Source organism: Carassius auratus, chromosome 20, assembly GCF_003368295.1.
Source record: "Carassius auratus strain Wakin chromosome 20, ASM336829v1, whole genome shotgun sequence".
In the NCBI taxonomy this organism is placed as follows: domain Eukaryota; kingdom Metazoa; phylum Chordata; class Actinopteri; order Cypriniformes; family Cyprinidae; genus Carassius; species Carassius auratus.
This window is the reverse complement of record NC_039262.1, coordinates 9,022,533-9,049,114: the sequence shown is the minus strand read 5'-3', so window position 1 is coordinate 9,049,114 and position 26,582 is coordinate 9,022,533. Positions and strand designations below refer to the sequence as shown.

The 26,582-nt window shown below is 36.8% G+C and overlaps 1 long non-coding RNA gene across 1 annotated transcript in view; it reads right to left on the bottom strand.

Annotated features, from left to right (window-relative positions):
• Positions 1 to 12,256: 12,256 nt before the first annotated feature.
• Positions 12,257 to 26,582, bottom strand: part of LOC113120814 (uncharacterized) — a 53,303-nt gene continuing 38,977 nt past the window's right edge. Inside the window, exons 2-3 of the long non-coding RNA XR_003294656.1 lie at positions 13,641 to 13,703; positions 12,257 to 12,630 (exon numbers count right to left, since the gene is read on the bottom strand). This is a non-coding gene — a long non-coding RNA (uncharacterized LOC113120814). The remainder of the gene's footprint in view (positions 12,631 to 13,640; positions 13,704 to 26,582) is intronic.

Genomic DNA, 26,582 nt, shown 5'->3' with positions numbered 1-26,582 from the left:
TCAGGTTTTATGTTCATTTTTATGTTTAAATTATTTATCTATTTATTTAAATTTAGCAGAGAGCAATAGAGGACACAGACCAGCATATTGTCAATTTAATTGATGTAAAAAAAAAAAAATATTCCAACTTCAAGATACTGGGTCATGGCAAATGACGCCAAGCTGCCGTTTTGGTGTCAGAGTACTGCCACGCTAGGGTTGATAGGAGAATATAGGCCATTACCAACCTGTCAGTCCATCTGATGGATCACAGCACAATCTAATCACAGACGCCTGCTACCCTCACTGCACACATGACGCTAACACATATCCCCAATTAAGAGAACCTCAAACACATCTAGATTAGTTCAAGTGCCTTGTTTTAAGGCATCTGTTTCTCTTCCTGACCCCTATTCTATTCTTTTATGGTGCACTCCAGGCTACTTTGGTAATCATTCATTTGAGACAAACATACAGGCCATTGAGGCCAATACAAGAACCAGCTGATAATATATACCAATTCAACTAATTAACTTTTCTTTCCTTTCTTATTGTTAAATCAGATTAATGAATTAGCCTACTTAATTTGAAGCACATATCCCATTTCCTCTGCCCGACAGCTGTTGAATGTGAAAACGACATTGTTGAAAATATAAATCGCCTGATATAATCGAATCACAGTGAGCTTTTTTCCCATATTTCCCACCAGTCAGCAACTCCTCTTTTATGATGCTCAAGGTTAATTACGTTGGAATTGCAGTCAAGCAAATAATTAGTCTGAATTTACGCAGAATGAAGACATTCGTGGCAGTACTGCTTGGTTGCTTTGATGGAAAGAGTGAGATTCAGTATGAAATGAGCCATATCTCAAATCTATGTAGCTGCTGATATAATTATGAGTGATGATGATTGATTCTTACTTTTGTAAGTCATTCTGAAAAAGAATCATCGGCTAAATGGCCTAATTATTCTTTCTTTCTTTTTTTCTTAACATGAATGCTACAATCAAATACTCCCATATTGTGTATTTATTGCCTTGCAAGCACCCTTCCCCCAAATGAGTGTTGATTATGTGTTAAAAAGCACATTCACAGCTAATTGCTAAACCTGTAATTGTAGGTTTGTGAGGTTGTAAGGTAACACATGGTGCCATTAAGACAGTTCAGCATGCACTTGGATGAGCACTCTGAAAGGAAGAAGACAAAAATGGCATTTAATTGGAACTTAGTGTTTTTTGCCCATGTTGTAACTAGTTCAGACTGGAGCAGTTTTGTTATTAACTAAAACCAATAAAAATAATTTATGTTAATTTAAATAGAAATTAAATTAAATTAAATTAAATTAAATTAAATTAAATTAAATTAAATTAAATTAAATTAAATTAAATTAAATTAAATTAAAAATTATATTTAATAACTTATGAGTTTTTTTCCTTGGCAATAAAGTTGTTTTTTATATTAGGGTTTATTTATAATTTTTAAATGTAAACTGATTTTTAAAACTATGTCTTTATTGTAATAGTTATTATCCTTGATGTGAACAGGCCTTCACTGTAAATGTAATGTATATAAGCAATAAAAAAAATATGTATGAGAGAAAATTATTTTCTGCTCAAAAAGTAATATTAGGAATATTAACATCTGATCAGGAAGTTGGCCTCTTTAGGCTACCTGAAGTCAACATGCATTGAAAGATTATGTTAAGCACATACCCATAAAGTAATATATAGTTTATAGAGACAGAGAGAATATGGAAGTATATTTATAAACAAAAGTTTTTGTGGTTTGTATTGTTTTCTGTTTTATCAACATACAGCAGCATGCATACATACAAAGTAATGTTTGTAGTGATGAAATCAGAAAAAAAAAGTGGGATCAGGTGGTCACAGGAGTCACATTTGAGATGCATTTGACTTCCAGGTGTAAAAGGCGATCTGTCTGGCCTGACCAATTGTGCTCTGATCATCAGAGATGGATTTTAAAGCCAAGTGTAAACAGTGGCATGTATTATCTGTATGTAACATCAAAGTTGATAGGGCCAGAATTGGGTAGCTTAGAGCTGCTGAATAAAGCACATTTCAAATCCAAGCCTACTAGGCCCCAGTCCATTCTAGAAGACTCCGGAGCGGATGTCACTGAACTTATAAGGACTTCAGAGCAGGTGAAAGCAGAAAGAAATCCAATCCCCTTCAAAAACACCCCTACGAAAACTCCCCTCAGAAATGGGACACCTCACCTAGTCTGTCATATCCAAAACTTTCTCTGACTCACCATTTAAAACTTAAAACATCAAAGTCCCTCCGTAACAATGAGGCACAACAGCTTACCCTTCAAAAGAACAGCAGAAAGTTTTTTTCTCTCTTTTTCCTCGCCTTCGCCCCAAACAATGGCTTGTAAACGACAAAAGGGAAGGAAAAATAAAGGAAGGTTATGAGGAGATTCGCCCTTCACCTGCTGGGAGTAATACAATCGCTTAACGACCATGACAGCCATTATAGGCCACGCTTTGGAGAAAGAAGACCACATGCTTTATGTCCGACAAAGACCTTAGATCCTGTCTAGAGTTGCACTGCCTTAAATGTACTTCCCCTCCGCTCCACCCATCAGTAATAAGTGCCCTCAGCACTTTCAAAAGTCAACAACAGCGAGCAATGCTGTGATAAAGAACACACACACAAAAAAACAAATTATCACTTACTAGTCATCATCTACTCACTTTTGTGTAGTTCCAAACCTTTCTTTGTTGCACGGAATACAATTATGTGAATATCCAGGCCACTATAATGAAAGTGGATGAGATGTCAAGTCCTAAAACGACTAAAAAGCACCATAAAAGTGGACCATTTGATTCAAGTTCAGCATGCACTTGAATGAGCACTCTGAAAGGAAGTCTGAACAATTTGTGAATGAATCATTATTTTGATTCAGATCTGGTTGGTGAATCGTTAGTGCCACAACCATATAAGCCATTTGAATTGTTCTGATTTCAGTCTATTTCACCTTGTTTTACACACAAAGCTACTATAGGTTTTCAAGCAACTGTACCACAACAGTTATGGACCATTTTTATAATACTTTATGGTGTTTTTGTGATCTTTTTGAATCGTGAAAGCTTAATTCATTCATTATAGTTGCACAAAAAGACATTACTAGACGCTATTCAAAATGTCTGCTTTTGTGTTTCACTGACAAACGAAAGTCTGGAACAACATGAGAAGGGTTTTAATGTGAGGAGGAGTGTGAGGAGAGAACATTTTTAATGATGGAAAGATGAAGGACACTTATATGAATGAAGATAAAAGAGAGGGGAGAGGTTGTGGTGTCAGGGTTAGGTGTGCTTAAGGGCATGTTAACAAAGGCTCAGCTCATTTAACAAAAGTGTGTGACATCCACGCATACACACACCCACATACATCCATAAAAAAAAACATGTTCATTCACACACATATACAATAACTGTGCAAATGAACCTCTTTTTGGCCTTTTGATTTAAAGTATAGGCACAGTGGAGAGATGCGTTTCTGCACTTGCGATACAAAACGGGTCGTATACTGTTTTCAAACAGGTCTCCAACAACTGCAATTAGTAATCAAAAAGGTTGTCCTGCCCCGAAACTCTTGCCATTGGCTGTTGTTCCACTCTCATCTAGATCACTTGTATATGTCTCTGTACAAGCTGTGATGAAGAAGAAGAATTATATGCATGGATATATTGTTATCAATAAAGTTAATAAGATATGGATGACATGGGATATCTCCGCTATGGGAAATGTAAAAACATCTCACAATTTTGAGAAAAAAAGCAGATTTCATTCCATTTAAACTACATTTTAAAGATATGAAAATTAATTATGGATTTCCTCCTGTTGCTACTTCACTACCTCATGTGTGACTTCTGATTTGTCATCTGCCTTAAACTCCGAACCATGTTTGAGGGGAAAATTACCTTTCACCATGGCTAACACAAGCCAACGCTAGCGGCGGCCCTGAGAAGAGCCCCCCAGCAGCATAGCGCAGTGGAATAGTGGCATTAACTCTACTCTTTGTCCGCAGAATAGCTCCATTGTGAGGGCCCCCTATGAGCATGCTGACTAAGGCTACAGAATGAGTCCTCTTCTAAGCCTGACCAGGGGGGCAGGAGAGGGACGGGGGTCCAGCTTAACTCTCCACGCCCCCTTCCCCTCCCTCCTGGAGAGTTCTAGGAAATTCCTGATTCAATATAACTTTCTAAATACCTCCCCTTCATCTCTCCCTCCCTCGGTATGTCCAATCCTCTCATTCATGCAGTCACTCATTCATGCACCTTTCCATTCACTCACTCATTCACATGCCCTGTGGAGATTTTCAAAACGGTCAGACATGTAAGAGCAAACATGAAAAATAAAAATTATTAAGTTTTGAGAAATGAACTCTTTGTATTGAAAATATCATGTGTTATAAGCAAGTAATAACATATTTTCTTTACCTGTGAACGTACGAGAACCTCAATCATTAAGGTCACTGCACACATACACATATTTGCACATAAAAAAAAGACCTCATTGTAGTGTCAATCATGTTTACACACTGCCTCCGAAACTTTCGTCCATCATAAAAACATTCAGAAGTTTAAAAAATAAATGAGATTTAAGTATAAATTAGATAAAATATCAAAAAGACATATTAATTCATGAATTTAAAAAATGCCCATAAAGAAGTATTCTAATGTCATTGCATTAATTGTATTTATTTTTTTAAATGAACACAACTGACTCATGTATACGAGACTGTACAAGAGTATTAGTATATGCATGTTTGTGTTGATCAGAAAGCAACATCTGCTCACATTATTCTAGTGTTAATTGAGGAGCTTTGTGTTGGTCTTTTGAGGCATTCCATGGCTAAAGGTACTCATAGATGCCAACGATTGTTTTCTAAGAAAATAAAAGATATTCATTTGCCTAATGTGCATTTAATTGGCCCAAGTTACTGTTCAACTTCTTACCAAAATGCCCCATTAATTAATCTCAATCACACGACAGTCACAGTTCATAGTGCTTATTGTAGGCCGCTTGCTTTAGCTACATTTGCATCCATTTGCATCCAAACTCGAAAGGCCAGCAGTTCAATCCCATAACAGTCAAAGAGATGAGTTACAATAGCGAAAACTGCTGTTGTGTAAATCTAAATCACCCCTTTCTCTCTCTTTCTCTCTTTGATTAAAGTAATGGAGATTAATTCATCCTCTTATGGTGGTCGGTTTCTATAAATAACAAAATCAATCAGCACATTCATAGAGGCCTCAGATGCACGTCTTGAATCCAAATGTACATGCATGTTGTTCCTCACTTCAGTGTGGATAAAAGCCGCTGCTAAATGAACAAAAGTAAATGTGCATGCAGCCTTTTATTTGGAAACCCATTCAAAGGGTTCTCGCACAGAAGCTCTGGATGCAAGATTCAGTTTGGTTTAACTCTAATTACATGCTTCTGAAAGCCCGACTTCTCTGATCTTGAATACCACTGTGAACTCAATCGCTCAAAAAGACCAACCGAAACACTTTTCAGCAAATGCTTGGCTTTCACAGCCTTCTTGTTTGGAGTCGCAGCACATTTGCAGATCGCTCTAAAACATTAAGGAGAAAATGATTTGTGGCCCATGATTAAAACCACTTGAGATCAATGACATGGTTTATTACGCTGATCTGTAGCAGTACCTCCGAACGGCATGAGTGTGGATCATACACGGTAACTAATCCCAGACTCACACGCAGTCATTGCAGTTCACACAGAGTCGAGCCATAAAACCACACTTCCGCTCACTAACCCTGAATCACTCCATCACTTTGTGACACATTTACCTGCTGATGAATGCGTGATGTGGTTCAAGCAAAGAGCCTGTGAAACAAGAATTGGATGAAGCTTGTGTCTATAACCTGAGATTTACAGAGACAATCAGCGGCTTTTTGAAACGGTTGCGGCCGGGGCGCAGTGGCAGAATTGGAGGCATGTGTTGGTGCAACGATGGGGTGGGTTTATGATCGCTGCAAGCGTTTGATGTGCTGTAATGAGGAAGTGAGTGACTTCCTGTGGTTAACGGGAGCGAGGGAGATGGATGACGGGGGAGGCCGTAAATGAAAAGCAGCAGTAGTGCAGTTAACAGAGGCTGGGGTGTGCGGGTTAAACGTTTTTCAAATGTTTTAACTGCGTTCTCTCCGACACAACGGGGGGGGGTGAGGATATGTCAGGGTCAATAGGTGACGGGCGAGATGTGTGCAGTCCGACAAGTCATTATTTCCTGGAAGATAGGGTGTACTTGGTTTAATTACATGAGACCAGATCCAGATGTATCTGGTTGGAAACTTTTGGAGTCTATTTAACTTTTACTGTCATCGTAAGCTTTGTGTTGAGTTCACGGTCTTCTGCTCTTTTCAGAGAGATGTCAAAGTTGGTAGCTAAAGAGATAAAGTTGATCTCTTAGCTTAAATCTAGGTTTAAATACAGATGTGATTATTAAATGAATGTATAGAATGGGCCAAGTACACATTAAGTTCCTGCTCTTGACATTTTCAAAAAATGCAGTGTTTTCTCATTGGTTGCCCAAATCACCCTGCTCCTTTCCTGAACACCATTTGCTATTGTATATGTCGTTTCAACTTTGACCTCTGTGATGGGAGCTGCAAAGTTTCACCAGGCCCACACAGAATCCACACAAGTCCTCACTGGCCTTGACGCCTTCAGGAATTTCAATTTATCCAATTTAGAATTAGACTAATAATTTACAGTACTCCATAGATCCTTTTCCAAAACCAAAGCACCAAAAAGTAATTTGATAAATCAGACTACACTGGCTGTGTTGTATGTTTTTGATTCATTAAAAAGAACAGGTTCATAAGAGTCACTTCTAAGTGGTTGCTGCAGATTCAGCGATGGCTGCAAAAAAGCAATTTTAAGAGACAATATCGCACAAATTCAGACTGTAACTGACTGTACTTTTACCCAGCTTTGAAGAAACCAAAATCACAATTTCCTGTCATTCTAAGATGAAAACCAGTGAATATCTAATAGAGTTACAGAAAGTGAAATTCTGCAATCACAAAGAGCCCTTGCTGAGTCTCATTACTTATCAAGCCACACCATGAGATAACCTCATTCATACTCTCCAGTCAGTTCCATTGTCCCCGCTGGATTTTACTTTCTACAACAGTGAAGTGGAATGCAGCAGTGAGATGTCATAAATCTCTTCAGGATGATAACAATGTGTTTTAAGAGTCATAAAGTGGCCTTAAGTATCTTCAGCACCACGGAGGATAAGCCTGTAAGCATTAGATCCCCTGAGGCCCGACTCATTCATATGCAATGAGCGAAGACCCCTTACTGAACTCACACACAGTGCTGAAGGGCCCAGAAAGAGGCTATGAACCCTTGAGCATTCTTAAACTGGTCAACCGTGCAGCCAACCAATCAATCACCCAATTACCGATCAATCAATAAATCACATTCATGTTGTTATATGCAGTTTGTTGAGGAAACAGGCATGGAATTCGCCGTGTCATGGTGCAAGTAGGACACGATGCGATAAAATAACGACAAATGCACACAAAAGCTATGACCGAGAGCTGTGGGAACTAGCAGGCCAAATAAACCAATCAGATTAGTGTGTGAAAGAGAAAGTGCTATTTACATTGAGCACAAAAGTAAGATTAACTCTTGTCATAGATTTGCTCTGTGCTTGTGTTTGTGTGCACTCTCTTTGTTTACACATTGATTTGATTGGTGACCTTATAGATTCAACACAACTTATCCCTCCTCCGGGATTTCTGCATACTCACCCGTTCGGTAATGATGTCATTGGAATGTGCAGAGCATTGACCAAACATTACGAAATAACAGCAGATAACATTCTTCAAAAGCTGTCCTATCATACAACATGGGAATCGGCTGGGAATAATGTAGAAGCCAACAGATTAAATATTTCAAACATAGCTTGTGATAAAAAGCTGTTTTGCTTTGCGTAAAAGAGGGCTGTATCTTGTTATGCTTGCCACTGATTCAGCTGACACTGAAATTCCAGACGCCCTCCCGCCGGGTCACAGAACTTTAATTTTCCATGCTTTAATACCACACACATGGACATGGTCATATTTTTGGTTCATCGTTCAAATATACCACACTTTGATTACATTAAAGGGATTCCTTCGCCCAAAATAAAAATTCTGTCATCCTCTTGTCTTCATTATATCTTCATTTATGTTCCACAGAAGAAATAAAGTAATAGAGGTTTGGAACAACATGAGGATGAGTTAATGAAGACAGCATTTAGATTTTGGGGGAAACTACCCCTTTTACAGAAGTGTTCATAGAGATTAATTAAGGTAGATGAGCAAAATGCAGTATAAAAATCAATACTGAAGCCAAGTTATGAGTTACTAATTTAAACAATAAAGCTGAAAAATTCTTTAAAAAAAAATATAAAAAAAATAAGGCCATTTAGGTCAAGTCATTTATAGAGGAGGTTGAGCTGAAATATGCAAAATAAAAACAAATGAACAGATAAATATTTTTTTTTTTTTAAAAAATTAAAGAAATCAACAGAAAAAAAGACAAATTATACATACAAAAGTTTTTTATTCAATTCAATAAAAAAATTTATAGTGCTTTTTAGGATACAAATCATTGCAAAGCAACTTTACAGAAAACTAAGTTTCTAAAATTTTTAGTAGTAGCTTATAAGTGGTGATCAGTTTATGTGAAAATGACAGGAATTTTCAGAAAAATTTATACAAGACATAGTCAACCAGATGATGAATGTGATTGCATATTAAGTAGCATTATTTGTTAGTTCTGTGTGTTGTCTCAGGGTTAGCATCATCTGGGGTCCTCTGAGGGGCCAGCATCATCTCTTCTCTAGTGTTCTGGATCCAGACTGGAGCTTGTGTAAATCCTAGTTACTTTATACAAAACAGCCTACAGAAAATAAATAAAATAAACAATTTACATACCTGGGTTACTGAGTTGAGCATTAAACAGCAGCATTTAACTTAATATTTCCCTATTATAAATAAATAAATGAAAAAGAATCTTGAATCATGAATCATTTTATGAACCAACCAATTCACTTGAATGACTCACATTTTTGTGCTATGAAAGATGAGCGATTGGTTAATCAGTGGGATAGTTTGCCCAAAAATGAAAATTCTTGCAGAACTTAATCAACCTCAAATCAATCCTGTATGATTTTCTTTCTTCTGTGGAATATACTTTGGAATACTTTCAACAGAAGAAAGAAGTAAGCTTTGGAACAACATGAGGGTTATTAAATTATTTTTCTCATTAACTCGTTCTCGTTAATCTCGTTAACATTAAACAGCAACGTAGCATTTGGTTCCATTTCACCTAGTTGCCGGTCACTTCACATAACTGGTCAACCTGTGCAAAAGGCTGCTTTTTATGTTTGTGCAAAGCTGTTGTGTTTCAAGTTGAATATATTGGATCAACTCAGTTTGGGACCTCAAAGTTAAGTGAACGTCTTTCATGACTCCCCACATGATCAGATATTGACACTTGACACTGTGAATGCCAGCCACTCCATGTCTTTGAAAAAGAGCATCAGAAAACAGCCCATCACATCCCTTTCTTTCCTCTGTCCTTTCATTCTCCCACATAGCAACTTTTTTCCCCTTTCTCTCTCTCCACGTCCGATAGCTTGCTCTCTCCCCCTCTCTGGATTCTGTGCTGTGGGTCCTCCTGACAAAGGGAATTGTAAGGATGAGCCTAACCGGTATTGGCCCACACAATAGGCCTGAAGAATGTGGAAAGGGACAAAGGGTAGCCATTGGCTGGGTTAGCCCTGGGGTGACAGATCCGAATGGACAGATGAACACGGGAGCTGCGCTCAGGTCTGCGAGGGACCGGTCAACCCCCCACCAGGTCTGCCCGAAAAGCGCCGCAGTCATGGCCTGCAAACAATCAACCAGCGCTAACTAGCCACCCCGCTTGGTTCTCCCCCACTCGTGGTGATTGATATGGGAAACGCAGAGCACACTGTCCTGTTATTGTGCTTTCAGACTGCAATTATCACCCTCGCCTCATGCAAAATATCAGAGATTAGGTCGCTAGCATTTAACTCTGATTTTGTATACATAACAGGTTTATATGGGCCATCGAATACCACGGTTATGCCCAGCGCCCAACGAGAACGTCTGAAACGAATGCAAGAGACTAATGAAAGCCCTCGGCTGACATTAAAGAATGGAGGCATGGAAATGTGCTCATATGTGTTGCTGTAAGAGTGAATGGCTTCACACATTGGGATGATAAATTTAAAGAGAGGTGTGGATTTGCATGGTGGTCAGGCATGTGATGTGTGTGAACATTTTTGGGCAGCACATGTGCTGTTCTTCAGGCTTTTACAGAGTACCTGAACAAACCAAGACACCATTAAATTAAATGTCATCCATCAAATGTAGCAATATACTGTATAAACATTACAAAAATGGTTCTCAACCATTACAATAACCCCAAACAACTAAAACCAAGGCATTTCTTTAATTTACCCCCAAAACGACTCTTGCGAAATCTGGATTTCTAGACTTGGACAAGTAAAATCTTACACATGAATATACATTTTTATGGTAAAAAATAATTTACTTGGTAGAAATTGAGTAAAAAATATATGTTTTGTATTTTTTCATATTTATTAAGTAAATCACAAACAACTTGAAAAGTCATAAGCCCTTTGAACATTGTTTTCTTCATTGCTGAACAACTTTTTGAACTGATTTGAAACAATAAAGAACTTTATTAGAGCTGAATAATGACAGTATTTTCTGTTTCTGTAGAGCTGGTATACAGCTGAAATAGAATTAATTTAATAAATGATCTATTTTACAACATTACCACTGTTATTTCCTGTTTATTCATGCAATGCTGCTATGAAACAATCTGTATTGTACAAAGCACTCTATAAATAAATGTGACTGGACTTGATAATGGGGGGCCTTGGAGTTGGAAAGGTAGAGAACCATTGCTCTATAGCCACATTAATCTATTTAATAAGCAATTTCTATTATTTTCTGATGCTATTTAAGTTTCATCACACCTTCACAGACTGCTAACCTGCGAAAAACACACAGGAAAAGGTGTCAGCATGTTCACACTCATACGGACACATCTGCTGCCTGCCAGAAAATGTAAAAATACTGTCCATACACATGCATGAGCATCTTATTAAGAGCATTTCTACAGTAGTGAAGCTGGTGATACGAGTTCAAATGGTATCACAGCTATACACAGAGCAAATCCAGAAACATCCTCCAGTTACATAATATTAGAGGAAGCATCTGCAGATGGACTTTTGTTCCACTGGCTCTGTTGTTTCCTTTAGCTGTGCTTAAAGAGAGCAACAAATCCAAATCCACAGAACTCTGCCAAACAGCACCTGGAAATGACATTCACTGCACTACAGTCTTGCATTACATTAAAAAAACCTATTTGAATGCTTATACAAAAGAACAATTGGTAAGGCAGATTACATCAAATGCACATTCCGTTCAGTTCGATATACCTGCAATTTGATCCCAACATCTTAGGAACCGCATCACTACAAGGATGTGCATGGTTTAATGCACACTGAGACCACATAACGTGCTTTTATTGTACACTTAAGGCATTGTCTACATGGATGACTGAACTTTTGAAAAAAGGAGGTTATGTTCCTACAGACAGACCAGCATTTGTCTTACATTAGATTTATATTAACATACTATTTATTAATACAAAGCATTAATTCACAGTGCACAAATATTAATGTCACTAGTAATATTATTAAAATGTTTTTATTTATTATACATTTTAATTACTATAACCTTAGTTGTAGTATATGTGTGTGTATATATTTATATATATATACACACACACACACAAACATTTTTAGAAATAGTAATATATAAATATTACTTAAACTACTGTTCAAATTTTTGTGGTTGTTAAAAAATAAGGCTGCATTTATTTGATCAAAAATAAAGTAAAAATTGTATATATATAAAACATTTGCACACAGATGTTCTGCTTAATATTTTATATTAATATTGTAATATTTATGTGGAAACCATGATACATTTTTTTCAGGTTTCTTTAAATCAAAAACAAAAACTTAAAAAATAGCATTTATTTGAAATCAAATATTCTGTAACATATTTTTTTTTTACTGTCTGATTACTGATTGCTTTTGATTAATTTTATGTGTCCTTGCTAAAAATAACCTTTTTCCTTTTTTTCCAAAAACGTCTTACTGACCCCAAACTTTTAAATAATAGTGTACATAAGAAATAAAATGACTGCTAATATTACTGACAATATAAGAATGCAATAACCTCAAGAGAGAGATTTTTTTTTTTATGTATCATTTGGTTGAATTTATGTAAATTTTTGAAATGCCAATACTTTCTCATTCAGCTTTTTTGAGGAGCAACTTCCTCCTTGGAGAAATTGCTTCACACCCCACCTTCACTGAAGCAATCAATAGGAAGTGCTTGGCTCTTTGTTTGTCCTGCAGGTTATGAGAGATAGTGAATGTGGGGACGGAGTCATTCACACATAAAGGAGCTCCCACATTGTTCTTAACGGCAGGGCAGGAGGGGGTGAAATATCAGTGGGGTCCACTCTTATTCTCCCCTACACAGGAAAACAGAAGGAGGGTCATATATTTCCCTCTCAGACACTTTTACTGCCTCTGTTATGAGTGAGGACCAGCCTGTTCACACAATGGACACACACTAATGTCATATGTTAGAGCACATGAGCGATCTGTTAAGGCAGCATGTGTGTTTTTAAAGACAATACGGTGTATAAAGGTGTGAGTAAGAGTGTGTTTAATAAGTAAGGTGCATTTAAGTCATGTATACAACTGCATGCATATTTAAACAATATCACACAGGCAAGAGTGTGGAAAAAAACAATTGCGATGATTGTGATGTTGCATTTAAACAACAATTACAATAAATTTATATTGAGTAACTTACATTTCAACACAGTATTGCCAGCTACTTTGTTTTTGCTCTCTCGACAAAAACAGTTTGGGAAGCAGTAGTACAACCGCTGCGTGTCTCAGAGCAACACACATTAGTAGTTTTTCATTAATTATTATTAAATGATTCAAGTTTTAAAGACTCACTGATAAAGTCACTTGTTTGGTTTCTAAAAAATTTCAGTGAATCAACTGAATAAACAATTCACTTACGACTTTTTTAATGAATCAACTGGAAAGTCAGTTATCATCACCTATACTGTGGCATTCATGTACTCAATGGTGGACTAAAACGCATGCATGCATAATGATAACAATGAAAAAAAAGTATATTGCACAAAATAAATGATAAATAAAACTAAATTAATGACCAAATATATACTGCAAAAAATAACTAACATATAAATATATGTGAATGATTAAATTCCAAAATATTATGCTGCATGAAAACAATATTTATTGAAAATTAATTTATAACTTTCTAATGTAATGCATTCATTAAAATTGTGATCATAATAATTCATTACATTTAAATTTTTACACTGTAGAAATAAAATTAGTGCTATTTACAGTGCCAAGGGTATACAGTGATACAATGCCCGAATGTAACAAGCTGTATATTAACCGACAACCAATGATAAATTGCTTCAGCGCTTACCTCATTAAATATTCATGAGCTTTGAGCTGTCAGAAACTTTCATGTGCTGTTTCGTTTCGGCATCTGAGAGGGAAACAAATTAAAGTATTGATGAGAAACATGTTAACTGAAGTGTAATTTGGTTTTACTTCTCAGCATTGAAAAGACCTCAAGCAGAATTACATGGTATTTTCTGCATAAGCAGTTTCAATGTTGTGCACAGTATTCATCCAATCAATCTTATTGACCTCATCATTTTACGAATGAGAAAAATGTTCATTGATACTTTCACATGGTCTAATCTAACAGGTCTACCGAATGTCTTAAGGCAAAACCAGCGCTACCTCTAAAAGGGAAATACCAAGACAGTGGCCAGACGCTATCAGCCTTGAGCGCAGTGAATGTGTGGGATAACCGCAGTAGGGAGATTTGATACCACTGTGGTTTGTAATGCTTTTGAAGTGAGATCCTTTTTCCAGCAGTGGTCGAAACACAATCCTCAGTTACAGACCCCGGAAGTGAAATTTTGGAATGCTTTTCAGAATGAGGTGTGAAAAAAAAAACTAAAGTAAAGCTCAATTTTGACAAAGTGAGAAATTAGATGTGTTGGTGTTACAAAGGAAATTAGTTGATCAGAATGATCTAAGCACTGTGATATAGATATGGGAACAATGCAGTGATAATGTTATTTAATTTGCAGTTTAATGTACTTATTTTTATAGTAGTAGACTTATATTCCCAATATTTCCTCCCAATATATTATGGAATGATATTGTAAAAGATTTTGAAGGTCAAAACCCAACATGCTGTTGCAATAAAAATGGTCAGTTGGTTCAACTTAAGTGCTGATGTTAAAAGATATTTAGTAAGTTTGCATAAATTAATTGAGCAAACTTAAAATTTCTAATGCAGCAAGTAACATTTTTGGGTTTTGAGGAAAACCTTCTACAGTAAAAATAAATAAATGAATAATAATAATAATAATCTTCTTGAACTGAACTGAATGTAATTAAATTATAATCAAATTAAATGAAAGTAAAAAACAATGCAGTTATGAAAAGAAATAAGGACATGTGAATAAAATAAATGTACCTAAAGATAAGATAGGAAAGTTTGAAGAATGGATGGTTGAATGATTATAAACAAAAAATCGAAATAAATAAATACAAAAAAACTTGACTTTAACATTAACTTAATTTAATAAATAAAATGTATTAATCGTATTTAAATGTATTTATTTTACAGTTTGGAGAAAGGAAGGTAGGGAGGATGGATGAGTTGATGGATGATAAAATAAAATAAAATGAAACCAAGGATTAGCTTTTCCGAGAATGTGTGATAAATGGGGGGAAAACATGAAAGACTTTAAAATGAACTTAATTTAATTAGAATTTAATTTGATAATGTTTTAAGGGGTGATAGGGAATATAAAACAATGAAAGAAAATAGTAACTTAGTACCGAGCATTAAACACAGAACATAGTGGATATTTTTCCTATAAAATGAGGTACAGCATAATCACACTCCTCAATTCAAGTAGCACACATGGGCTTCATTGTACATGTGCGTGCAACTTCAGTGCATACATTTGAGTGTATGTGCATGAAGGGGGTCTACTTTAGTAGAGGTGCACATGAGACTCACAAAGCCCTCAACACATCAAGCAAAAAAAAGAGGGCCACCAATGCAGAACTTGGGGACCATGGGAGTTTTTGTGGGACTTCGGCATCGCCCCCCATCCCGTTCTTCTTCAAAGTGCACACCGGCAGCTGAGGGGCGTGGCCCATTGAGAGAGGGCTGGATTTAGGCCTTTGTCCCTCTGGCTTCAGGGGCGAGTGACATCTTGAACGCTTCAAGAAGATTAAATAGCAAAGCCCAGTCGGAAACAGAGAGAGAGAGAGAGCGAGCGAGGGAGAGAGAGAATAAAGAGGAGAGAGGTAGAGAGAGGAATGGTGAGGGTGGGACCCAAGGGTTTGTAAATGTCCACTGGGGAAACAGAGATTTGGAGGAATGGATTCGGAGAGGAAAAGGGGAATGTTGAGGAGAAAAGAGGATAATGAGAGGAGGAGAGGAAAAGAGTGGCTTCAATGAATAGGATTAGACCAGTCTCACCGTAAGAAGAGAGAAAGAGAGATGGAGAGAAAGAATGTAGGAAGGACACGGAGAGGATGGAGGACTGTGTGTGTTCATCTCATACACTTCACATCACATATACAATGCATGATGGGAGGTACTTGACACAACGGTCTACACCACACTAAGTCTTTAATAACAGCATGGGCTTGTTAAAAACCATGCAAGAAACAGACGCTGATTAAACAAATAAGTAAAAGATGTCTGTAATGTACAAAGCATAAAAAAAAATTACTCCTGTAAAGAAATTGGAGTTGTGGTACAAGATACTGGAAAACAGCTAAGAAACACAACAGATTTGCACATTACACTGATTAATCATGCAATTCATTATTTTGACAGCCTAAAAATAATTAAATCAAAATTCTAATTCAAATTAAATCATTTAAAACACCACATGAAATATCTACAAATTAAAATTAAATCTAATTAAATTATTATTTTAATAAAAAAATATTTATTGAAAGTGCTATGTAAATATTTCATTACTGACCCTTTTGATCAATTTAATGCATCTTTGCTGCATAAAAGTACTAATTTCTATAAAATAATGACTCCAAACTTTTGAACTGTATATATATATAAGAATAAGATTTTAAAACATTTTGTACTCTACAGTTCAAAAGGTTAGAGTCGATATTTTAAAGAAATTAATTATCTTTACAACTTCATATTCATTAAATGGTCCCACAAATAAATAAATAAAACCGTTCAAAAAAAAAAAAGCATGATTGTTTTAAAAAGACAAAAAAATAATCTTTGCCAACACAGGAATAAATAAAACTTTAATAAATAATAGAATAGAAAACATTTAAATTAAGCTGTACTAATCTTTTCCAATGTTACTTTTATACTGTTTTTTTTTTTTTTATCAAATAAATGCAGTCATGGTAAGCATAGGATTTCTTCAACAACATCAGAAAATCTTACGCACCCCAGATTACAGACAGTGTATAACAAATAAAATTAAGTCAACAGTTAAAAGTGTTTTGAAAAGTACTAAACTAAAGAGCAAGTACCAAGCAGTTTCCTTTTAACTACTACAGCGCTTTTTACGCATCATTTCTGGTACCCTAGAACAAAACCTGATCTTTCACCCCCTTATAAAAACCAAAACAAGGAAAGCAAAACAAAACTGCCCTTCTCCTCCATTTTCTTCAGTGGCATTGGAAAGAGATGCACAGAAACGGCCACATTATTTGAACCTCACAGGCCTACACTAAGCCTGTATGTGTGGTTTTGTTGAGTGTAGAGGATGTTGTCGGCTCCTGGGCCGTACTGTTGAGAACGCCCCATCCCAGGCCAGAACACTTTTATCCTTTATGCGTGGGTCAGTGGACGCCCCCTGGGGGGAAACAACCCCCAGGATTAATGATATGCGTGACATGCATTGTGTGACCCCCTTGGGGTGTGGGGGTGATGTGAGGTTGGGTTATCTAAACTCCCCCTCTTCTTGCCCTCAGCAAAGCTAGTCAACCTGCTAAAGAAACTCAAGAATGTGCATCGGAATGTGCCGGAATATCTGTGTGTGACTGTTGTTATGAGCCGGAGAAACACAAAGCTCTTCAATAAATGACTGATGTCACTCAGACCGGACAGAATCTGTCATTGTCAGGTCTATTGAGTCAAGTACAAAAAAAAGGCATACAAGTAGAAAATATCTAATGAATTATACATGATTGTTAAGTTACTGTTAATTGGTCAGATATGTATAATTGGTATTGGATTTAATTTAATTTTTTTTAGTAAAATTGATAGATTTTTTTTTTCATCATTTGTTAAAATTTAAATTAATTTGATTCAATTTAAATTAATTTGACTAATTAACCAACATATGCAATAAACATGATTTGAATACATTTCATATAAAAGTTATTTAAATGCCTATTTAGATTATATTTACATTTAAACATAGGAAGAAAAAAAAACAATTAACAGATTTTAAAAATAATTTAAAAATATATAGAAAATATTATACATTTTTAAAAAGCATTCATTTATTATACCTATACTTTTCTCATATTGTGAGAATAATGTTAATGTGCCAAGGATTTATTTATTAAATGTTTTTCACTGCTTAAGAAATGATATAACTTGAAAATGATAATCTTGGTTTCCTGACTGCATATTCTTGGGAGTTTTTATTTTTGTAATTTTTTTTTGTATGCGTTGTACACCGGTACACTGGTGCACATTATTAATGGATTCACACTTAAAGCCTTTCATGTTTTCTCCTCCTGTCACTCTCTCAGCATCCCTCCATCTGAGACGGCGCGGTCCCTCGTTCCGGTTGAAAAAGAGGGGTTGGGGAGAAAAGGGGGCTTCACTTCACATCCAGTGCAGCATGAAAAAAGGGTTTCTTCCCTTCACATGCAAATCTAGCATTACATAACTAGACAATCTGCTTGGGAGTCTAAGACTCACACATAGTTAGACGCACACACATACACGCACACTGAATGGAGAATGATGCCTTTATCCTGTATGTAAACATGGCTGTTTTAGTTACTCTTAAAAGGTCAGGAAAAGAACACTGAGTTACATTGAGCTGAGATCAGCTTTAAAGCAAATTAGTTCTTTTAAACTAATATCAACAATAGGGCAAATTCTAAGCAGGAGAGATATAAGTGGTCTGCACTTCAGCACATAGGTACTGTACACTCACACTGACAGGTCTCCAATGTGTAGACAGCAGCGTCTAGACAGCATCTCAACATGCAGGGGAAAGTGACATGACACTTTACTGAATTACTTGTTAATTAAACATAAACTGTCCTTTGGTTTCTTTTGTTTTTATACTGAGCTCATGAAGTTTTCTCTCCCCTAACACTCATAAATATTTCCTGCATTACATTTTTTATTAAGACATTATTCAGTATGTTTATTTATACAATTTTCCAAACATCATTTTACATTTTTAATAATTAAATCTTATGTTCTCAATTTAAGAAATATATAAAAAATGTTATTATTATTATTATCATCATTATTAATAATAATAATATTAACAACAATAATAATAACAATAATTGTAATTATAATATACAATAAAAATAATTATTACAATAAAAATAACATTATTATTATTAAACATACTGTCTGTGATCATTCCAACAACAACAATTATATCATATAATGATAATAATAATAATCCATAATAATAATAATCATTATTATTATCATCATCATCATCATCACATATTGGCGATTTAAACAACAACTATTATTATTATTATTATTATTATTATTATTATTATTATTATTGAAGCAATTCTCTAATTACAGTTTTTTTCAGTTGCTAACAAGCATTTGTCCAAGCAGTTGTCACATTTTCAAAACTCTAAACACAATTAGCACAGCATCTATCTATTGTGGCCATACCATTCACACATTTCATGTCGTTTTCACACAATATGGAGTCATTGAACACATTTCCACAATGCTTACATTTTCTGAACAGACAAGCTATACCTCCCAACAAAATTATGGATCGTTTTTGTAGTATTTACAAATGTTAACACACAACATCCCACAATAGCAAAAACAATGTTCCAAACCTTAGATATAGTATAAAAAAGTCTGCTTCTGCAATGATATCAGTTCAAAAACAATATATCTTAGCTGATTTATGTTGTGTAAATTGGGCCAACCACAGCTGATTCCAATCTGGCTTAGACTCAATGGCAGGGGTTATTTTTTCTATTACATTGACACTTATACAATAAAAGGAGGACTTTGAAGAGTGATGTTTTTGGAAATAGAAACAGAAAAAGACAAACACTGTAATCATGCCCAGTGAGAGGAACAGGAGCAGTGAGAGATGCAGTGAGAGGAGCAGGAGCAGTGAGAGATGCAGTGAGAGGAGCAGGAGCAGTGAGAGGAGCAGGAGCAGTGAGAAGAGCAGGAGCAGTGAGAGGAGCAGGAGCAGTGAGAGGAGCAGGAGCAGTGAGAGATGCAGTGAGAGGAGCAGGAGCAGTGAGAAGAGCAGGAGCAGTGAGAGGAGCAGTGAGAAGAGCAGGAGCAGTGAGAGGAGCAGTGAGAAGAGCAGGAGCAGTGAGAAGAGCAGGAGCAGTGAGAGGAGCAGGAGCAGTGAGAGGAGCAGTGAGAGGAGCAGGAGCAGTGAGAAGAGCAGGAGCAGTGAGAGGAGCAGGAGCAGTGAGAGGAGCAGTGAGAGGAGCAGGAGCAGTGAGAAGAGCAGGAGCAGTGAGAGGAGCAGTGAGAAGAGCAGGAGCAGTGAGAGGAGCAGGAGCAGTGAGAGGAGCAGTGAGAAGAGCAGGAGCAGTGAGAGGAGCAGGAGCAGTGAGAGGAGCAGTGAGAAGAGCAGGAGCAGTGAGAGGAGCAGTGAGAAGAGCAGGAGCAGTGAGAGGAGCAGGAGCAGTGAGAGGAGCAGGAGCAGTGAGAAGAGCAGGAGCAGTGAGAGGAGCAGTGAGAAGAGCAGGAGCAGTGAGAGGAGCAGGAGCAGTGAGAGGAGCAGTGAGAAGAGCAGGAGCAGTGAGAGGAGCAGTGAGAAGAGCAGGAGCAGTGAGAGATGCAGTGAGAGGAGCAGGAGCAGTGAGAAGAGCAGGAGCAGTGAGAGGAGCAGTGAGAAGAGCAGGAGCAGTGAGAGATGCAGTGAGAGAGGAGCAGGAGCAGTGAGAAGAGCAGGAGCAGTGAGAGGAGCAGTGAGAAGAGCAGGAGCAGTGAGAGGAGCAGGAGCAGTGAGAGGAGCAGGAGCAGTGAGAGATGCAGTGAGAGGAGCAGGAGCAGTGAGAAGAGCAGGAGCAGTGAGAGGAGCAGGAGCAGTGAGAGGAGCAGGAGCAGTGAGAGATGCAGTGAGAGGAGCAGGAGCAGTGAGAAGAGCAGGAGCAGTGAGAGGAGCAGTGAGAAGAGCAGGAGCAGTGAGAGATGCAGTGAGAGGTGCAGTGAGTTGAAAACTGGTGTACTTTGACTGACTGCATGTACCTTGTGAGGTGAAAACAAGTGTTATTCTTTGACAGAATAATTTAATTTTGAGTCAGATTTGCAGTGTTTTGGTAAAGTTGGTGTGTGCAGAGAAAGATGTGTTCTATTTAGAAATGAAGATTTAGTATATATTTAACAAAATGTGTTTTTGAGAATAAAATTATCCATTTGGCCAATTGTGTTTTGTAGGTGTGAGTCTGTGTTAAGAGTTTAGAGAAAGTATCTGAAGTATGGTTAAGCGCTTGTTAGCGATTGAAAAAAACTGTAAGAATATCTCTAAACGTCTTTGAAATTGAGAATTTCTGCAAGCATATGCGCGCACACACACACACACACACGCTGGGCTTCTGGATGGGATGCAGTCAAGATAGAGAGAGTGGATATTGTGGTAATTGGAAGAGTCAATGACTCTGCATGCTTTAAAAGAAGACGACGCCTCCCTCCACTGCGCCTTTCATCTCCTAATCATTTATTCATCCTTTTTATTTTTGGATGAATGCTCACCTACCTCCTTCCTGTCTGTCTGTCTGTCTGTGTCTGTCTCAGTGTGTTTGTGTGCGTCTGTCTGTCTGTCTTTTCTTGTCTATCTCAGATAACGAACGAAAGATTGACTCGTTGCATCGGTTTTCATTTACTCAAAAATTTAAGAAGCTCCGCTAGGCTATTTTAGTTCCCCTCACACCACAACAAATAATTTCAATTAACAGTATTTAGAAAAAAACAAGAATTACAAATATAAGAAGCTATAGCAATATTAACGACAAACCAAAACTAATTATTTATGCTAAAACGAAACTGAAACCAACGTTTGGTCTTTCATTCTACACAAAATCAAAGGTTTCCATATTCGCGATGTAATTGAATGTCAAATTATTATAAAAAATAGCCTAGCTATGTTTACAGTGTTTATTAAAGCTTAATGTTTGTAAACATTTTGTGTCTGCATTATGTCTAGTTCTGAATGAAATAACTAAAAAACTAACACGTTTTATTTCTTTATTTATATATATATATATATATATATATATATATATATATATATATATATATATATATATATGCGTATTTTAACCATGCAGCAAACCTTTTTCAATATTTTGATAATTTACTGAAAATAAATAAATGACTTTTTAAATCATTTAAATGATTATTAATGGGTCAAAATTAGCTGATACAGTTTGCTGCATTCATGCGCACTCAGAAATCGTTGACTGTAAACGAATCAGCAGAGCTTGTACGAATTTGTCATCGTTGAATCTTTCTGACTGACAGCAAATTTCAAATATTAAATGGAACGATAAAATAACGTTATTAACTGGTTAATGGCCATTTCAAATTTTCGATTCTGTTCAGAACTATACAACTTTATTTCGATTCTGTTTCTGGTTCTGTTCCTGTCAAAATTTCGTTCGTTTCAGGTTTTCGTTTTCATTTCTTGAACCGGTTCAGAGCCCTGGATGTGATGAATGTGATTTCAGATTATTTGATTTTAATTAAATCAACATTCTGAGACACAGGTTGATTTACTAACTAAAGTAAGTTGGTAATACATGATCAAAATGTCCAAGCTGATCTACTTTAGCTACAGAATCTCTGTTATCATTTGTTTGTCTTTTCCAAATGTTTTATTTTTTTTACATTTGCAACCAGAAAAGTTTAAAACAACTGTTTTATTGCAACTGTTGATTGGCAGGTAAGTAGGTGGTCCCTTGGTGTTGTCTGGGACGCATTAAAAGGATGCATTAGCGTGCATATAAACTACAAATGTGATGTGGCCACATCTGATTATACTTCCTCCAAATGTGGGTCACGATCAGATCACGAACATTTAAGACCAAATTTACAAATGTCTGAATTTAAACCAGATAATCTGAAATGGATCTTAATGTAAGGCATTAAAGAGAGTTATGCTGAACTACAGTTCAAGTCTAGAAATTCACAGTTCATTTTTAATAGAGATAGCCAAAAAATATAAGAACGCATGTTCTTTGTGATTTACATAAGTACACGCCTAATTTACAACATGCAAAAGCCTAATTTAAATGTGGGAGTGTCCATCCTTTTTACATATATAATTATTCTTAGTAAATTATCTGTAATACACACATAGACTGCAAGCAAATTAGTAACAGCTGAGATCGCCAGTCAGGTCCACAATGACAAAAAGACTCAAAATCACAGTATTTGTGCTACGTATACGTACAAACCAGAAAAAAACTGCAAAACTCTTTCCATCACTCAGCAAGCTATAAAAAGAACACGTTTTTTTGAGAGGGACAGAAGCTAGAGCTACATACAGCATTTGTTAAGTTTACACCTGTATCCAAGTTTGCCTGTGGATGAGTTGGCATCTGTTACACAAGTGAGTTTGTGATTTCTCGTCTCTTTTGATCCGGCATGTGTCAGTCTGAAGCCAAGAACATGTATCACGTTACCGTGGGTAAGAGGAACCTCCTTCACACAGCGCCGTCGCCAATCATCCAGCCGTTTCAGACCCCTCTGTCTGTGGCATGAGGAAATGGGGCTGAATTTGATGGGGTCTGATTTTTTCCCCCTGCACTGCCTTTTATCTCGCCAAGCTTTGGATTGTAATCATTACACATCAGGTCAACAGAGAGCACCAATGCACTGATTAGACCGGGCATCGGTTAATAGAGAGAGAGTTGTAGGGAAAGAGATCATGGCAAGAATGGCTTTCTCATTGGAGAGTGACAGATGAGATTTTTCAGCCTCAGATGCACTCACAGACGACTAATCATTCTGACCGCATAAGCAATCCCGTCTGACGAGACTTTAATGCAAAACACACACAGAGGACTAACATACAGCGCATGCAGAAAAATGTATGTGTGCGTGGGGGAGGGGGGGTTGTGCTGGTTGTGACGTCACAAAATGTAAACGATTTTATGTTTTATTTTTAACACAACACTGGGAATTAAGAACTGTTACAAGGGCTTTTTAAACTCTTTTTAATCTATTCTTTAACAGAGGACTCTTATGAGTCACTTCTTTGTGATGAATCTGAAACATATGACATGCCCACCACATTCCAATTGTTTCTTGAACAGATGACTCATATGAATCAATTCTTTTTAGTGAATTAGAAGCACACAACTCCTTGGTGTATTCTAACAGATTCTTGAACAGATGACTCTTCTGAGTCGGTTCTTTTAAATGAATCAAAAACATAAATAATGTGACCAGCGTAGTCCAAAAGATCCTGAATGGATCACTCTCAGACTCATTTAATTAGTGAATCAAAGTGTAGTTGAACCAATTCCTTAACAGAATACTCTTGTGCTTCTTTTGAGCAAATCACATCATTTGAATGTTTTTGAAAGAAGTCTCTTATGGTCACCTAGTCTCCATTTATTTGTTAAAAATTACAGGTCAAATATATTACAATTTAAAATAACTCTTTTCTATTTTAATACATTTAAAATCATCAGCCATAATGCCAATATTCAGTGTCAAGTGATTCTTCAGAAACGATTCTAATATGCTGAATTGGTACTCAAGAAACACTTCCTAATATTATCAATGCTAAAAAAGTTAAAATCTTTCTGGAAATCATGACACATTATCAAGGATTCTTTGATGAATGGAAAGTTCAAACGTATAGCATTTATTTGAAATAGAACTGTTTGTAACACTATTAAATATGAACTCTTTAATGCAGCCTTCCTGTATAAAAGTATTCATTTGATGAATTTTTTTTTTTTTTTTTTTTTTGAAAATTCAAGGTACTAAAAGAATCATTAATGGAATCACAAGGAACCGAATAATTAAGTGGAACGGGACCAGAATATTTAAATTCTATACAATTCACACCAATTAAGATTCCTCATTATCAGACACATCACGATTTCATAAACAGCTATCCGATACCCCTGCTGCAAGCCTGTTCATGAAGAGACAATAAGTGATGGGGATGTAAACACAAGTGTGCCATCTGAGTCTGTGTGTGTGTGTGTCAGGCTGGAAGCGCATCACAGACACAAAAACAACATGCCAACCCTGAGTGGCCGTATCTGGGCAACTCTGCCACACAGCGCCTGGCGCCCTCCTCCTCCGCTCCTTTGTGCCAGGGCCAGCGCCACGTCAACTTCACACCACCACACACCACGGCCCTTGCGCCCTGCCTGCTGTGCCACCAGAGAGAAGGGCAATGTGGGATACGTCTCAATCCGCAGGGTGGTGCCTCCCCCCTGCGCTGGCTCTCCTCCCTCCTCGTGGCTCCTGATCCCCCCCTCTCCCGCTGTTCTCCCTCCTCTTGTCTCCTCTACTGTCAATGTGTCTTAAGAACACTCCCATCCTCTCATCTCTTTCTTCCCGTCTGCTTTTCTCACCGTCATTCGCACCCGTTCCTCTCTCTTTCTGCTCCATCAACATCCCTCCCCCAACTTGCAAATGACTCCCTCAGCCTCCCACTCGTCTGACTCTGCCCGTCTTTTTATCTTTCCCTCTTTCTCCCATTCCGTTTCTCTATCTTTCCCCCGTGTCTGTCTTTCTGCCTGACAGATCAGAGGGGCATAAGCTTCTTTCTTCTAGACCACAGGAGTCCTCCAAAACCTCCCCTGCCAGAGAACATCGCAGTGAAGCTCCAACCACACACACACACACACACACATACACTAAAGCTGTCTATAGAAAGGTGAAGGATTCAAATAAAAGAGAGTATGGTAACTCAATTAGGAATTTAATGTAAAAACGAGTGGATAAGATCAACCTGCTTCGAGTAAGAGAGATCTGTCTGTAGCTGTCGTTTTTATAGATTTGACTGACGGTGAGACAGTTTGCAGTCAGAGTTTGTGAAAGAGATCGGAAAAACAACAATGAAAAGATAGAAATTGTATTCTATATATGGGACAGTTATTCAATTAAAGGTACTTTGGAGGACATTTCTTCAAGCCTTTTCATCTTTTAATTTTTTTGTAGCAAATGTCCTGGAATCTGGAACTTATTATGGCCATATTTTTGACATTACATTTTTTTGTAAATTAATCTGGATAAGCTGCACAAGTTTGCTATACGTTAACGTTAGCTTGAACTATAAAAAAATAAAAAGCAATGGAATGTTTCTGAACCAAATTCACAAATAACAAATGATGTTAAAAAAAAATAAAAAGAGAATAAAATAAAATAAATGGATGAATGTAAAATGCTAATGATAAAATCAAATGATAGAGAAATGTTCCCTTGCATTGCTTTTTATAAAAACTTATTAACATTATAGTCTAAAACATAAACACAGTGATTTGTCATAAAAAAATCAACTGTACAAAATGATATCAAAATGAATTGAAACAAAATGTTTTAAGCTATTATAATCTATCCTCTACCAACAGAATTATTTTAAAAAGACAACTTTGACGTGATCATACGATCCTAAATACATCTTAAAATGATGATTCAAGATTTTAAGTGTTACAAAAACACACCCAGTAAAAAAAATCTCTAATCAATAATAAATCATTTTATTAATATACACATTTCATAAGTATAAAACTGAATCTGAGAGGGTTAAATCTGATCTCTCTCTCTCAGACACATTCACATACTCTGATCATCAGACCAGCTTTCTCTCAGTCTCTCCTTTGTTTCTCTCGACATGTCACTGTCTCCATAACTGAACCCAATCCCACACGCAGTCCCGATAACTGATTTCATTATTTATTTTTTTATTAGAGAAAGGGACTGCAGATGGGCTGATTCTGTTCAGTTCATTTGATCGGCGATGATGGTGGTTCATCGCTGTGCCAGATCCACTCTCACCAGATGCCACATGACAGTTGGCCAAGAACAATACGAACTGGCAGCCAGGCCTAAAGTCTGTCTCTATTAATTCAAAATGAATGCTGTGTGGAGGAGACACTAGAGAAATGTGTT